The sequence below is a fragment of the Erigeron canadensis genome, chromosome 7 (assembly GCF_010389155.1).
Source record: "Erigeron canadensis isolate Cc75 chromosome 7, C_canadensis_v1, whole genome shotgun sequence".
NCBI classification, from domain to species: Eukaryota; Viridiplantae; Streptophyta; class Magnoliopsida; order Asterales; family Asteraceae; genus Erigeron; species Erigeron canadensis.
In genome coordinates this window covers 4,143,543-4,149,542 of record NC_057767.1, presented here as the reverse complement: position 1 = coordinate 4,149,542, position 6,000 = coordinate 4,143,543, and positions in this window count along the sequence as shown.

The window sequence follows — 6,000 nt, the reverse complement described above, 5'->3', positions numbered from 1 at the left end:
TAGATATAGATATAGATACCTCATAAATAAACGAAGCGCGTAACCCGACCAGGGAAAAAGTAGTAACCCGACCACCCACTATTAGCGGCGACGTCGCCGCAAATAGTGGGCCCCCAATCTGTCAGTCAACGGCTGTAACTGGCCGAATCACGTGGGTGTGGAGCCCACTATTAGCGGCGACGTCGCCGCAGATAGTGGGTCCCCCCACTACAGATCGTCGATATAAACAAGGCAGCCCTCTTCTTCTTCTTCGTTCGTCTTCTCCATTCTACTCCTCCGTAAAAACTTCTAATTTCTCCAAAAAATCCATTCTTCTCCATTAGTATAACTCACAAATCTGACCATCTATCCCCTCATCATCATTATCAACGTTCTTTTTTACACCACCTACGTTTTCCGGTCTCCCGGAGTCCATTTTCAGGCGTATTTTTAGCGGCGACATTTTACCGGCGATTATATTTTCCGACGTACCAGTTTTGCGGGGAACCTATTTTCCACCATTGATATACGGGAAAACAGATTTGAAACTTTTCCGGTTTACTCCGGCGATATTGTTTTCCGGCGACTAATATTATTGCCGGCCAGCCATCCGTTATTTGTTCTACTCTTTTTTCCGGTAAACCATTTTTTAGACGAGGTAACACTCATTTACCTTTTAATATATAATAATGTTATCAAATATTTATTTCTTATAGAAATTATTAGTTATAGAATTGTTATATATTTTTGTTAGAAAATATATGTTGAAAAAAAAAGTTAGAAAAAATATGTGTTAGAAATATGTGTTAGAAAATATTAGTTATATAAATGTTATAGTTTAATGTTATATAAAATATATGTTAGGAACAAGTGTTAGTAAATATATTAGTTATAGAAATGTTATAGTTTTATAGTTAGGAAAGTTTACTTATGTTATTATAGTTAGGAATGATATGATTTATAGAAATTCATAAATATTTAAAAAAACATTTGTAGTTATAATTATTGTTTATTATAGTTCAAAGTATGATTCTTAGTTAGAAAACACTTTTTAGTATGATTGTAATTGTTAATATAGTTGTTATTAGGTTAGTATTAATGTTATAAACGAATGTTTGAAAAAAAGTTGCAAAAAAATGGTCATTTTAGGTATAATAATTTTGGAAATCAATTTTGTGTCCAAAATATGTTAATTTAGGTCGCACCTTTTTTATGACTTTTATGTTTGTTTATGTTATTTTATAAATTGGGACGGCTCATGTAGGTTAAAATGGTTGCACTTCACGGCGGAGATGGTGGCAACGACCCTCCAAATTGGGGGTGGAATCCCGAATGGGGTTGTAGGCGTACGGGTGGTAAGTATATATTAATGTACGTTGCATATAAATATATGGTACATATGTATATATATATATATATATTTGTTATTTTATTTTGTTTTGCAGGTATTAACATAGGGAGAGCTGCTGCTGCTAACAACGATCTGGAGCGCGAGTTTCAGAATTCGGGATGCCGAATCTCGCTTATGTTAAATAACGATCTCAGTAGGTGGCAGGCAATCGGGGACCACGCCAAGTGGTACAAGAGCTATTTGGGGACCTATGTCGCTACCGTCCCACATAATTACGAGTCGTGGGATCAGGTGCCCCAGCCCATCAAGGATGGACTTACTGACTGGCTTATGGTATAAAACTATCTTTTTTGACTATTTAAATACGTCATTTAAATAATATGGTGTATGCTAACTATTACTTGGTACTATTGCAGAGACGGTTCTACTTAGAACCATATCTAGGTCACCCAGAAAATCACCCGTTACGAGAGGCCGTGACTAGGATGATTCGTCAGGATGCCCTGAAGATCTACAGGGTTAAAAAAGCAAAATTCAAGAAGACTTGGTTCACTGACAGGGGTGGGTCACAGAGGCTGGCAGAACTGGAGGGTCAACCTCCGTATGGGATGCCTCCACAGGTGTGTAGTTATCTACTGGGTTACTGGACCAGCGAGCCCCGGATGATTGCTGCCCAAAGAAACACGACAAACAGGCAGCAACAAAATAATTTTGTCAGTACTCACGGTCGGCAATCATACGCTCAGCGTGAATGGCGTTACGCTGTAAGTTATACGTAATTATTTATATCCACGTATGTAAACATATATCTATACAGACATACAAATACAAATATATAACTTTGATTAATGTATATACAGGAACATAATGACGGGCGACGTGAGGAGCCGCCCGAGTTTTATTTGCGGGCCCACACGAAACGAGATGGGATGGTGCATGACGCAGTTAGGCCCATTTATGTAAGATCTTGCACAAATCCGGAAAAAAGATATTTTTTTGGTTTATTTATTTTAAGTATAAATAAATTTTATTCGTTAATAACTTAATTTTCATGTGATACATGATCGGCTTCTTGAAACCCACCAAAGACTTTCCCAAGTGCCCAATACCCCGCCCACGCAGACATATGTGGACGCTTTAGGGACCCGGTCGGGACATACTCGTGTGGTTGGGCGTGTGGTTAGGGGAACACGTGGACTGAATGTCCCTCTCCCAGATGATATAGAGCAACCCTTCCCAGCCCAGCAGTCACCGTCCTTTAACGTCAATGATATGTTCGCCCAGGGTAGCCCTTGGAGCCAGCCATCATTCCAAGAAGGGCCTAGCACGTCATCATCCCATGCTGGGCCTAGCACGTCACGGGCCCCCACACAGCGTTTGGGTAATGATTGTGATAGTGATAGTGATAGTGATAATGAAAGTGATTAGTTTTCTGAGTTTTTTATTGTTTTTATTCATTGTTTAACTGAAATGTGATTTCCTTTTAGAGTCTTGATTTACGTGATATAATCATTTGTATTTTTTATGTTTTAATACATTTGATGATAAAAAAATAATTGTAATCAACTTTATAAAAGTATTATAAAATCAATGTATGTACAACAGAAAAGTATGAAAAATTGTTGATTAAAACTTGTTTTGGAACAACAACAACTTAAATACATAAAAAATATATATAATAAAAATGGCTGTACATACAAGCAACCTATATAAAACATTGAACGAATTTAATCATTTATTACAATAGGAGGGCCTGATGGTACTCTTGGCATGTTTGCGCACAACCAATTTTGATACGCATCTTCTTGATTTGCGTACGTTAATGCTAGTCGACGTGCAGGATCGATTGCGTGAAATTCCCATTCCGGATTCTTGTAGGCCATTGGGTAGTCCCCTGCTAATTTCACTGCAACAAAATGGGTTTCGTCGTTTATCAGAGCAATACTTATCGGTTGTTTGAATAACAACTGATCTAAGCCGTGATGCATCGGAAATACTGTGCGGGGGTCACGTAGGCTAACGCAGTTGACTATTATACCCAGCTTATTGGCCAGGAGGATATGGAACCACACTTTACTCATCCAATGATCTCTGGGCCGGCTTCTTCCATAATAAGAGGTTCGCAGCGCCGACAACATTCGGTTGCCCTCTGTTTGCCCAAACATTTGCATGTACCCATCGAGGTCAGATTCAAACTCCGCGAGCATCTGCGTACGAACCCACTCTGCACCCATCTCCTCATCTAGCCCCAAAGCTACAGCGGTAGCTCGAAATCCACAGTTACCGTCTCCTTTGACATTTTGTGCGCCTACAACGTATGGCCTTAAGTACGATGGTATCTCACCTAGTACCCAATCGTAATTTTTGGAAAGACTGGCGTTATACGGTTCCGCAACATACCCAACCCAACTGGCCGATGACTGTGCCTCTGACTCCAGATCTGAAACCTGCGCCTGCCTTGATTCATATATGGGTGCATTTCTAGATTGTGTAGGTGGTGGCCCGAAGATGTCATCTACTAAGTTGGAATATGGTTGGTCATAGTTGAGCCAATGGTCTTGGGACGTATCGCCGAATCCATATAATTTTTGTGTCACATATGGTGTATCCCCGACCCCGTAGGATTGGGACGGGTCCCCGAAAGTATATATATCATCAAGACCTGGATATGGGTGCAGGTTTCCGAAAATGTCAGAGTTATCTTTGACCCATTCTGATTCAGGGTGGGATTGATCGTCGAACAATTTTTGGTTCTCGGGATAACGACAAGACTGGGACGGCTCGTACGTACTATGTCTGGCGGGCTGCGCAGGTGGGGGTTTGTTCAAATCTGGCACCTTGTATTCCCTCGGTCGACTGGACTTGGATTTTCGTAGCCCAGGTGGGTTGGTGTTGAGATCCGGCACCTGAACCATTAGTAAGAATCAGTTTCCTTAACTGAGGTAGTTATGTATACTGTATTTATTGAATAAGACAAATATTTTTTTAGATGTATTATGTGTACCTTTGGCGGCTTTTGTTTCGAGCCGACTGGTCTTCCGCGTGCGGTCTTTTGAACAAGAGGATCTTTCACTTGTGTCTTACCAGGCTTAAAGATGTCTTTAATTTTTGACAACCAATGTTTCTTTTGGGCCTTCGGTTGCTGATCCAAGAAATTCGTAAGACCATCAACGACTTTATGGACATCGTCTTTTTCGTCTTCGTCTTCTACGCATGTCCACGGTGTTAAGTCAAGCTTTTTCCAAAACGGGTCTATGACATGAGGCTGTATACGAGTCCCTGCATTTTTTTGATATAAATAAGTGTACGAAATTATGTGCTTTTGATGAAAAAATACAAGTAATAAATCGTACTAATCGCGCTGCATGTACTCGGCAATCTTGAAGGCACATGGTAGCCCGCAACTGGACTGAACCTTGCACCCACATTTGTTAACATGTCTTTTAAGGACTTTGTCTAAGCGTACAATTTCATCAGCCATGATGTCCAAAGCTTTAAGTGAAACCTTTCCCAACAGGTCCTTCATACAGTTGTAATTATGTTTCCCCTTCCGGGTCCCGTTGCTATACCCCAGTTGGCCCCTTATTTCTGCTTCTTGACTGATCAGGACAAAATCAACACATTGGAGGATTCTAGTAAATGTGCATTTCCCCCTCAAATTCTTCCTTCAGTAAATGGTGCTCGGCCTCCACTCTGTTTGTGGTGTGGTTTTGGTAGTTGAGGTGTTCATCGACCCAACAGGACACAAACTGCTCTCGGTATGGGGACAACCAATTATCGGTCAGGTACTTGTAGACGCCTGGAAAACCCGCAAGTTTTTCCTTTAACTCCTTCTCATTTGACTTAAACTCGTCAAAAGTCCGAGACTGATAGACTTTTTTCCACGAAACGTTAAGCCTGTCAATGTTAACATCTTTCTTCATCCGCAATGCCGGTTCACAGTGCTTGATTATGTTTTGCCATATATGGTACCTACACAGCAGATGTTTCGCTTCCGGCATAACAACCTTCAAAGCTCTCATCAGGGCCAGCTCCCTGTCAGTAAGAACGACACGAACGGCAAAGCTATCAGCAAGGGTGGACCGAAGACATCGTAAAACCCATTGATAATTTGCCTCCCGCTCGTTTACGATAAACGCATACGCTAAACTGAAGGTCTTCCCCGTTGAAGTCACGCCGACGATCTCAACTAGCGGCATGTTGTAGATGTTAGTTTTGTACGTGGAGTCTATTTCAATAACCCAGGGAAATGCGCGCCATATGGTCATTGATGTTGGATGAATGAAAAACAGGTTCTCCAAGCGTCCATTTTTGTTATTTGTGGTGAACTGGTAAAAATACCTTTTCTCTTGCAACAGTGAAAACATAACCTGCGATTAGTGACCAAGATAGAGTTAATAAGTCAATTCCAACAACGTAGTACAATAGAATATTTAATGTTTGTACCTGCATTGGAGTACGCCCTGCTTGGCCCGACCTTCTTCTCGCTTTTAGGAAGTTGGTAATGTCTCCTTTCCGAGTCAAGTTTCCTGGAAACTCAAGTTTGAGGTTTACCAGGATCTGATGTGGGTACAAACCGCGATCCGATTGGGTCCCCACAAATTCCTTTTCTTCATCCGTCTGGCGTATGCATTCCCTTGTAGATTGGTAGTTGGATCATGATTGTGTCT